This window comes from Triticum dicoccoides, chromosome 7A, assembly GCF_002162155.2.
Source record: "Triticum dicoccoides isolate Atlit2015 ecotype Zavitan chromosome 7A, WEW_v2.0, whole genome shotgun sequence".
NCBI classification, from domain to species: Eukaryota; Viridiplantae; Streptophyta; class Magnoliopsida; order Poales; family Poaceae; genus Triticum; species Triticum dicoccoides.
The window spans coordinates 79,743,363-79,755,474 of NC_041392.1; positions in this window are offsets into that span (position 1 = coordinate 79,743,363).

Consider the following 12,112-nt stretch of genomic DNA (forward strand, 5'->3'; position numbering starts at 1 on the left):
GGATGGGCGCGGGGAGGCCATTGATGCGGGGAGGTTGCCGCCGGCTGGTGGGATCGGGGGAGGGGGATCTGAGGGGGACGAGGGGATCTGCATCGGGGGAGAGGGGAGAGGAAGAAAGAAAGAAAGAAAGAAAGGAGGCGGGGGGGTGGATGGAAGATGCCAGCTAGGGTTTCGACTCAGGTGGGGTTGGTGGGGGAGGCGAGGAGCGACAGCTACCGTTCGATCCGGGAAGATCCAATGGTGTTTTGTGCATGATCCGTGTGCCTTGTCCACGGACCAATCAGAACGCAATACAATATTATGACCAATTGAATTGGTCGTGATAAATTTAAAAATAAGATGTTAGATCATCTTAGCTATTTACTTGACCTGATACATTGGAAAAAATGAAACAAATGAAAAACCTTCTCATCATGTCATCAAATGTGACCTAGTTTTTAGAAGAAACAAATAACAAAATAGTAATATGGAACTTTTCATTTTCTTTGCATGAAAATTCATTTTTCATTTTTCGAGTGCTCAAAATGAGTTTTTTTGTGAAGAATGTACCAAATATTTGTTTAAAAATTGTATCAAATCATTTTTCTAAAATCCTAGACCATATTTAATGTACAAATAACCAAATGGTTGGGTGTCAAAACTTTTAATCCACCTCTCGTGAAACAGACAAATTTTCGCCGATTCAGCTGGAAGCGGGTCAAATTTGAACTATAGTGGCCTCATAGTTTGCTATTTATTTTTTCCAAAAATCATTTCTAGGTACACAAGTACCTATTTAATCAGAGAAACACCAAAAAAATTCCAAGATTCAACCACTAGCTAGGAACGGTCAAGCCCGCTGTTTTGACCGCATTTTGAAACGGGCACAAAAAATTCAAAAAAAATCAAAAAATTGGAAAACCTTCGCATTGTGTCATTATATGTGACCAAGTTTTCAGGAAAAATAATAAACTTGTAATACAGAAATTATTTTAGAAAAGTGTTCTCATAAATGAGCTATCATGTGCGAAGATTCATGGATTTCGACCCAAACGCTCAATCTCATGGTCACATTCATGGCATAGTTTGTTCAAATGATCCCATATTGTGCACAAGGGTGCATCTTGGAATTCCAAACAATATTGCCAAAGGGAGTTTTCATTTTCTTTGCACGGAAAATTCATTTTCCATTTTTCGAGTGCCCGAAATGAGGTTTTTTGTGAAGGACCTACCATATATTTGTTGCAAAATTGTACCAAATCATTTTTATAAAATATTAGGACATATTTAATGCACAATTGACAAAATGGTTGGGTGCCAAAAGTTTTGATCCACTCTGGTGAAAAAGACAAATTCCCGCCGATTTAGGTGGAAGCGGGTCAAATTTGAACTGCAGCTGCCTCATAGTTTGCTATTTATTTTTTCCAAAAATCATTTCTAGGTACATAAGTATCTATTTAATCAGAGAAACATCAAAAGTTTTCCAAGATTCAACCACTAGCTAGGAACGGTCAAGCCCGCCGTTTTGACCGCATTTTGAAACGGGCATAAAAAATTCAAAAAAAATCAAAAAATTGGAAAACCTTCACATTGTGTCATTATATGTGACCAAGTTTCTAGGAAAAATAACAAACTTGTAATACGGTAATTATTTCAAAAAAGTGTTCTCAGAAATGAGCTATCATGTGTGAAGATTCGTGGATTTCAAGCCAAACGCTCAATCTTATGGACACATTCATGGCATAGTTTGTTCAAATGATCTCATATTGTGCACAAGGGTGCATATTGGAATTCCAAACAATGTTGCCTAAGGAAGTTTTCATTTTCTTTGGACGAAAAAACCATTTTCCATTTTCCGAGTGCCTGAAATGAGTTTTATTTGTGAAGGACCTACCATATATTTGTTGCAAAATTGGACCTAATCAATTTTATAAAATATTAGGACATATTTAATGCACAATTGACAAAATGGTTGGGTGTCAAAAGTTTTGATCCACCTCTGGTGAAAAAGACAAATTCCCGCCGATTTAGGTGGAAGCGGGTCAAATTTGAACTGCAGCTGCCTCATAGTTTGCTATTTATTTTTTCCAAAAATCATTTCTAGGTACATAAGTATCTATTAAATCAGAGAAACATCAAAAGTTTTCCAAGATTCAACCACTAGCTAGGAACGGTCAAGCCCGCCGTTTTTACTGCATTTTGAAACGGGCATAAAAAATTCAAAAAAAATCAAAAAATTGGAAAACCTTCGCATTGTGTCATTATATGTGACCAAGTTTCCAGGAAAAATAATAAACTTGTAATACGGTAATTATTTTAAAAAAGTGTTCTCAGAAATGAGCTATCAAGTGTGAAGATTCATGGCTTTCAAGCCAAATGATCAATCTTATGGCCACATTCATGGCATAGTTTGTTCAAATGATCTCATATTATGCACTAGGGTGCATATTGGAATGGCAAACAATGTTGCCTAAGGAAGTTTTCATTTTCTTTGGACGAAAAAACCATTTACCATTTTTTTGAGTGCCTGAAATGAGTTTTTTTTTGTGAAGGACCTACCATATATTTGTTGCAAAATTGGACCTAATCAATTTTATAAAATACTAGGCCATATTTAATGCACAATTGACAAAATGGTTGGGTGTCAAAAGTTTTGATCCACCTCTGGTGAAAAAGACAAATTCCCGTCGATTTAGTTGGAAGCGGGTCAAATTTGAACTGCAGCTGCCTCATAGTTTGCTCTTTATTTTTTCCAAAAATCATTTCTATGTAAATAAGTATCTATTTAATCAGAAATACATGGTTTGATGGCGAGACATCGAGGTTTGGATGGTGGCCGAGGGCCCCAACTCTAGAGCGCGTAAGCTCGCATGCCCGCCGCGTGGTCACCGCGTGACCGTGGCATTGCCATGTGTTCTGGGCGGCCTAGGCATGTCTAGTGGGTTGGGCACTCCCCAGGTAGGTGCTAGGAAGAAAATCACAACATAAGATTCTCACGAGGAGACCGATCGATGCTCAAACATGAATAAGCAGCCAAGTGTTTGATTTGCGGTACGGGAAATGCACACGGCTAATGGGCGTGAGTTTTGGCTGAGGATGATCAGTTACTAAAAAGACCGTCTTCACAAATTTTCACCTCAAAAGGAGGAGCCTAGGTGGTACTTGCTTTACAAAGTACCACACTGGACATAAATACGAATGTTGAAGCTGGGCTCAAAATAATGAATGGATTGAGTTGGCATTTGCTGGAGGATGGTTATTTGGGCATAGGAAAGCATTGTAGAAAATTGATACCATTTGGACATGCCAAAGTGGTACTTCCTTCACAATGCTCTTCTATGGACAGAAACTTGGGAAAACTAGTGAGAGAGATTGGATGAATGAAATGAGCTCAAAATTGGTGTAGGTAAGTTACTTAAGTATGGTCATGCGCTGGTAAATTTTCAGATCATTTGGGTAAGCCTAGCTAGTACTTACTTCACAAAGCTTCTCTCGAGGTAGAAACTTTGGAAATTTCCCGAGAAAGATTTACTAGGAAAATTGAGCTGAATATTATCATGTGGCAATGATTTGGGTATGGAAGAGTGCCCGAAAAGTTTGAGGGTAATAGGAGGGGTCTATATAACACTTGCTTTGCAACGTGCCAATTTGGCCATAAAAAAGAAATTGAACCTGGGCTCACATAGATGATTTGACTGAGCTGCAATTTGGAGGAGGTTGATAATTTGGGCATATGAAGGAACTGTATAAATTTCATGTCATTTAGATATATAAAAAAGGTACTTCCTTCACAATGCTTCTAGGTGGACAAAAACTTTGGAAATTTGCCGAGGAAGATTTGCTAGGCAAATGGAGCTGAATTTTGTCATGCGGTAATAATTTGGATAGGAAAGAGTGCCCAAAAATTCCAAGGGCAATCAAGAATATATAAATAGCACTTCCTTCATAAAGTGTTGTTGTGAACAGAATAGGATAATGAATATTGTTGAATTAGTTTTGAACTAGGCAAGGAAGGATTTTTAAATATTTGATGAAGATATGCCCCAAAGAATTTATGAGAATGTTTTGGGAATTTTGGGAATGATAGAAATATAGGTTGCTTCACAACCTAGGGCAAAAACTGCCACATGGACATGACACATAGGCAAAACTGATGAGATGGCGCCTAGTCATCACAACCCACCACAATCTACAAGGCTATGACCATCTATATTGGTCATTAACAACTAGAAATAAGGCAGTGGACTAGCACTGTTTGCTTTGTGACCATTTCGAGTAAGGAAATTACGACCTTTCTCACCAAAATGGTCGCAATGGTTTAGGGTTTGGAGCCCCCTGAACAGCTTTTGACCAATTGGTCTAAAATGGTCATAAATTTATGACCAATTCTTTGAGGGTCACTGACAGAAGGTCATAAGTTGACATATTTCTTGTAGTGACTGTACGTGGAAAGGCTGACAACTGGGTCGACGACCACACACAAGGAAATGCCTCCTTATTACGCGCAAAATAATGATTCCTCCACCTGACATCTAGGACCCACCGAAAGGGCCTCTGTATTTCGTGAAAAAAAATGTTCCCCCCGCTGATAGGTCAGACCCACCAGCTATATCTTCACACGCAAGGAAGTGCCTCCTTATTACGCACACAAAAATGAATACAACCCTGCTAGCTAGGACCTAGCATAGTGGGAGGCTAACTTGTGGGCTTACTGAGTTGACGGGGATGGAGGGCTTTATCAACTTAGTCAATATGAACAATTCTAGCTCCATTGACCGTACAATGTCCATCCAACGGCTGTAGTGCTTCTTCAACCTCTTGTCTTCTTGCTCCAGCCGCCCAAAGCAGCGCCAGTCGTGCCGCCTGCTCCTGCCTCCCATGGTCGGTTGTGCTGCCGTGGAGGCCTCACCGCCCCCTACTACTCCCACCGCTGGCCAGGTCATCCCTCCACTCACCCACACCCCCTATTATTCTGCAGCGACGGCAGCCTCACACCAAAGCCGAACCAGTGAACCCTCGTACTCCTCTCTGTGTGGGCATCCACTGCCACATCTTCCCCGGCTCCGCGTCGTCCCCTTCCTAGGCCTCGCCATCGTCCACTGCCCTGGTGCTCTCGGCGTAGCGTGGTCAACGTGGTCAAGGAACGACTTCCATCGGAAGAGTACTGTACGTGGAGAGGCTGGCATATGCTTCCACGGCCACAGCAAGGAAGCGCCTCATTATTACGCGGAAAATAATGATCCTCCACCTGATAGCAGGGACCCACCGGACGGGCCACCGTATTTCACAAAAGAAATGTTTCCCCCTGACTGCTGGGACCCACCATCTACATCTTCGTACGCAAGGAAGTGCCTGACAGACGGGACCCACCCGGTCGAAGCATACGTAGCATTGTCATTCTGGTCGCGAATGTGTACGTACATACAATCGGTCTATCTACAGGCTGCAGCAATGAACCATGGCCGTGTAAGGAAGGGCACGTGTCGTAGTAGAGGCGTGCACGTAGCATGTACACGTACGTACAGCAGCCAGGGTGCAAGAAAGTAAATACGGACACGTACGTACATACAGGCGGGGTCTCGAACGCCTACTCGCGCATATGTATGGCCAGGGCTAGTGTACATGGCTGTGACTGGGTCGAAATGGAGAAACTGCATCATCATCGTGTTCATGGGGAGGCAACGGAATGCGTCGTGTTCATCGGGAGGCAACACAACGCGTGATGTTCATCGGGAGCCAACCGGCTTGGACATATTGGCTCCTACATATTCTACGAAGATCTTTATCGGTCAGACCGCATAACAACATACGTTGTTCCCTTTGTCATCGGTATGTTAATTGCCCGAGATTCGATCGTCGGTATCTCAATACCTAGTTCAATCCCATTACCGTCAAGTCTCTTTACTCGTTTCGTAATACATCATCCCGCAACTAACTGATCAGTTGCAATGCTTGCAAGGCTAAAGTGATGTGCATTACCGAGTGGGCCCAGAGATACCTCTTCGACAATCGAAGTGACAAATCCTAATCTCGAAATACACCAACCCAACAAGTACCTTCGGAGACACCTGTAGAGCACCTTTATAATCACCCAGTTACGTTGTGACGTTTGGTAGCACACAAAGTGTTCCTCCGGTAAACGGGAGTTGCATAATCTCATAGTCATAGGAACATGTATAAGTCATGAAGAAAGCAATAGCAGAATACTAAACGATCGAGTGCTAAGATAACGGAATGGGTCAAGTCAATCACATCATTCTCTAATGATGTGATCCCGTTAATAAAATGACAACTCATGTCTATGGCTAGGAAACATAACCATCTTTGATCAACGAGCTAGTCTAGTAGAGGCATACTAGTGACACTCTTTTTGTCTATGTATTCACACATGTATTATGTTTCCGGTTAATATAATTCTAGCATTAATAATAAACATTTATCATGATATAAGGAAATAAATAATAACTTTATTATTGCCTCTATGGCATATTTCCTTCAGTCTCCCACTTGCACTAGAGTCAATAATCTAGTTCACATCACCATGTGATTTAATACCAATTGTTCACATCACCATGTGTGATTAACACCCATAGTTCACATCGTCATGTGACCAACACCAAAAGGGTTTACTAGAGTCAACAATCTAGTTCACAACGCTATGTGATTAAGACCCAAAGAGTACTAAGGTGTGATCATGTTTTGCTTGTGAGAGAAGTTTAGTCAACGGGTCTGCCACATTCAGATCCGTATGTATTTTGCAAATTTCTATGTCAACAATGCTCTGCACGGAGCTACTCTACCTAATTGCTCCCACTTTCAATATGTATCCAGATTGAGACTTAGACTCATCTAGATTAGTGTCAAAACTTGCATCGACGTAACCCTTTACGATGAACCATTTTGTCACCTCCATAATCGAGAAAACATATCCTTATTCCACTAAGGATAGTTTTGACCGATGTCCAGTGATCTACTCCTAGATCACTATTGTACTCCCTTGCCAAACTCTTGGTGAGGTACACAATAGGTTTGGTACATAGCATAGCATACTTTATAGAATCTATGACTGAGGCATAGGGAATGACTTTTCATTCTCTTTCTATTTTCTGCCATGGTCGGGTTTTGAGTCTTCACTCAACTTCACACCTTGTAACATGGACAAGAACTCTTTCTTTGACTGTTCCACTTTGAACTACTTCAAAATCTTGTCAAGGTATGTACTCATTCAAAAAACTTATCAAGCGTCTTGATCTATCTCGATAGATCTTGATGCTCAATATGTAAGTAGCTTCACCGAGGTCTTTCTTTGAAAACCTCCTTTCAAACACTCCTTTATGCTTTGCAGAATAATTCTACATTATTTCTGATCAACAATATGTCATTCACATATACTTATCAGAAATGTTGTAGTGCTCCTGTGGGAGTCCCGGATTAGGGGGTCTCCGGTCAGCCGGACTATCTCCGTAGGCCGGACTGTTAGACTATGAAGATACAAGATTGAAGACTACGTCTCGTGTCCGGATGGGACTCTACTTGGCGTGGAAGGCAAGCTAGGCAATACAAATATGGATATCTCCTCCCTTGTAACCGACCTTGTGTAACCCTAACCCTCTCCGGTGTCTATATAAACCGGAGGGTTTTGGTCCGTAGGACAACACCAATTACAACATACAATCAAACAAGACGTAGGGTTTAGCCTCTCTGATCTCGTGGTAGATCTACTCTTGTACTACCCATATCATCAATATTAATCAAGCAAGACGTAGGGTTTTACCTCCATCGAGAGGGCCCGAACTTGGGTAAAACATTGTGTCCCTTGCCTCCTGTTACCATCCGGCTTAGACGCATAGTTCGGGACCCCCTACCCGAGATCCACCGGTTTTGACACCGACATTGGTGCTTTCATTGAGAGTTCCTCTGTGTCGTCACTCTTAGGCCCGATGGCTCCTCCGATCATCACCAATGATGCGGTCCAGGGTGGGACCTTTCTCCCCTGACAGATCTTCATATTCGGCGGCTTTGCACTGCGGGCTAATTCACTTGGCCATCTGGAGCAGATTGAAAGCTACGCCCCTGGCCATCAGGTCAGATTTGGAAGTTTGAACTACACAGCCGACATCCGCGGAGACTTGATCTTCGACAGATTTGAGCCACAGCCGAGCGCGCCGCACTGTCATGATGGGTATGACCTAGCTCTGCCATCGAACATTGCCCTGGAGGCCGCGCCCGCATCAGCTCCGACCCTCAGCTCGGAGCCAACTGCGTCGACCGAGGACGGGTGGCTAGACACCGCCTCGGGGGCTGCAATCTCAACAGTGATTGAGCCGAACACCAGCCTCATCCTCTGCGAAGCCCGTGACTCCAAGGTGCCGGACTCTTTTCCAGATTCTGAACCTTCCACGCCCCTGCCAATTGAATCTGATTGGGCGCCGATCATGGAATTCACCGCCACGGATATCTTTCAGCACTCGCCCTTCGGCGACATTCTGAATTTCTCTCCTTGTCAGAAAGCCCTGGCCGGACTATGGCCAACAGGATTGGGATGCGGATGATGAAGAAATTCGACGCCCACCCACCACCCACTTCATAGCCACTGTCGATGACTTAACCGACATGCTCGATTTCGACTCCGAAGACATCGACGGTATGGACGACAATGTAGGAGACGAACCTGAACCAGCGCCTATAGGGCACTGGAAAGCCACCTCATCATATGATATATACATGGTGGATACACCCAAAGAAGGCAATGGCGACGAGATAGCGGAGGATGACCCCTCCAAGAAGCAACCCAAGCGCCGACGTCAGCGGCGCCACTCTAAGTCCCGCCAATGCAAAAGCGGTGATACCGGCGCAGGAGATAATAACACTCCAGATAGTGCCGAAAACAATAACAATCCCCTCCAGCAAGATTTAGAGCAGGAGGATGGAGGAGCCAGCCCTCCTGAGAGAGCGGCAGACGGAGAGGAGGAGGATGATAATTACATGCCTCCCTTCGAAGACAAGGCAAGACTCGGCGACAACGAATTCGCTGTGCCAGAGGATCCCGTCGAACAAGAGCGCTTCAAGCGCCGGCTTATGTCCACGGCAAATAGCCTGAAGAAAAAGCAGTAACAGCTTCAAGCTGATCAAGATCTACTAGCTGACAGATGGACTGAAGTCCTCGCTGCTGAGGAATATAAACTCGAGCGCACCTCCAAGAGCTACCTAAAGTGCAGGTTGCTACCCCGACTGGAGGAAGAAGCGTATGATGCGGCTGATCGGCCACCTCGTGGCCGTGACAGAGAGGCATTCCAGCCAAAAACTCAGCCCGCACCCCGACGCCATTCAAATAAAAAGGCATGGGGAACACGCCAGACCTGCGTGAAGTATTGGAGGACAAAGCAAAGCATGCAAGATCGTTCTATGGAGCACGAGGGCGCGCCACTATGCGAGATGATAAACGTCACGCCGGATACAGTAAAAGTAAATCCGGCCGGGCCGAACATAGCGGGCAAGACCCATTCGAGCTGCGTCACGATATAGCCCAATACAGAGGCGCCGCACACCCTTTATGCTTCACAGACGAAGTAATGGATCATAAAATCCCAGAAGGTTTCAAACCTATAAATATTGAATCATACGACGGCACTACAGATCATGCGGTATGGATCGAGGATTTCCTCCTCCACATCCACATGGCCCGCGGTGATGACTTACACGCCATCAAATACCTCCCACTAAAGCTCAAAGGACCAGCACGACATTAGCTTAATAGCTTGCCAGCTGATTCCATTAGCTGTTGGGAAGATCTGGAAGCCGCATTCCTCGACAACTTTCAAGGCACTTATGTGCGACCGCCAGATGCCGATGACTTGAGCCACATAATTCAGCGGCCAGAAGAATCGGCTAGACAGTTCTGGACTCGGTTCCTTACAAAGAAAAATCAAATCGTCAACTGTCCGGATGCAGAGGCCTTAGCGGCTTTCAAACACAACATCCGTGACGAGTGGCTAGCCCGGCACCTTGGTCAGGAAAAGCCGAAATCTATCGCAGCCCTCACGACACTCATGACCCGCTTTTGTGCGGGAGAAGACAGCTGGCTGGCTCACAGCAATAACATGTCAAAGGACCATGGTACTTCGGATACCAAGGACGGCAATAGCAGGTCACGTCGCAACAAACATAAGCGCTGCATTAACGGCGATAACACTGAAGATACGACAGTCAATGCCGGATTCAAAGGCTCTAAACCCGGCCAGCGGAAAAAGCCATTTAAACAAAGTACGCCGGGCCCGTCCAGTCTGGACCGCATACTCGATCACTCGTGTCAAATACATGGCACCCCTAACAAGCCAGCCAACCACACCAATAGGGATTGTTGGGTATTCAAGCAGGCCGGCAAGTTAATTGCCGAAAATAAAGATAAGGGGCCTCATAGCGATGACGAGGAAGAGACCCGGCAGCCGAACACCGGAGGACAAAAGAGGTTCCCCCCACAAGTGCGGACGGTGAACATGATATATGCAACGCACATCCCCAAACGGGAAAGGAAGCGTGCGCTAAGGGCGTATATGCGTTGGAGCCAGTCGCCCCAAAGTTCAACCCATGGTCCTCCTGTCTGATCACCTTTGATCGCAGGGACCACCCCACTAGTACCCATCATGGCGGATTCGCCGCACTGGTCCTAGACCCAATCATTGATGGATTTCACCTCACTCGAGTCCTCATGGATGGCAGCAGCAGCCTGAACCTGCTTTATCAGGACACAGTGCGCAAAATGGGTATAGACCCCTCAAGGATCAAACCCACAAAACCGACCTTTAAAGGCATCATTCCAGGTGTAGAGGCCCATTGCACAGGCTCAATTACACTGGAAGTGGTCTTCGGATCCCCGGATAACTTCCGAAGCGAAGAGTTAATCTTCAATATAGTCCCATTCCGCAGTGGTTATCATGCACTCCTCGAGCGAACCGCATTTGCCAGATTCAATGCGGTACCGCATTATGCATACCTCAAGCTCAAGATGCCAGGACCTCGCGGAGTCATTACTGTCAATGGAAACGCAGAACGCTCTCTTCGAATGGAGGAGCACGCCGCAGCCCTCGCGGCGGAAGCACAAAGCAGCCTCTCAAGGAAATCTACCATTTCGGCGTTTAAAAACCCGGACACCTCCAAGCGCGCTCGAAGTAATCGGCAATTAGACTGCCTGGCGCGATCTAAGCTCGCATAGCAATGCGGCCCCCACCCCAGTCCCAGCCGAACGGCGAAATCCGTGCCACGCGTACATAACTACGCATTAAAAATACCATGGGCGCAGGTGGGAAGGGGGGCACAACTGCGGCACGCCCCAAAATGCGGCTTAAACCACACTAAGGGCTTCCCGCTTTATTATTTTTTCTCTTTTTTCAGGACTTTAATCTCTGGAAACCCTGTCCGGCAGCACTATTGTTGAACACATGATGCAGCAACCAAGGAGGCATAAAGCTACGTCACGCCACGGAATTCCCAGGTGGATTATAGCAATGAGCAAAATATTTAATTTAGTACTATTCCTCAGCCTGCCCTTGGAAGGGACACAATCCTACTATCTGCACTATCTGTATCATTCTGCTTTAACGCATCCTTTTGAATAAACAATGCATAGCACTACGCCTATTATTGCATTCTTGTTTTATATACATGTGTTCATTAAACGACACCTTGCAGTCATACACTCTGGTACGACCGATACACCAGGGGCTTAAGTACCCACAATATGGTGTAAGAAGTCCTAACACTTTCACAAAGTGCAGCACCCCGAACTTATAGCATTATATGCATCAGCTCCGAATCATGTCTTTGGTCAAATGTTGGGTTTGCCCAGCTCCTACGTTTTGGTACCTTACGTTCCGTTCTATCGGCTAAGGTAGCGCTAGGAGAACTACTGCGATTGTGCCCCGGTTCTGCCGGGCTGAGCACCTCAGTAGAGAAAGCTAAAACTAACTGTCATGATAAGGCGAGAGACAGGTCGCTGTTCGGCGAGGTTTTCGAGTCCCTAAAGACTTATGCCGCTTAGGGCGAGGGGCCGGCTTTGTCCGGCATAAAGGTGTGTATCGCGCCCCGAATTCGGCCTTCCAAATACCAGGGGCTTCGTCGAAATTTAAGATTGTAG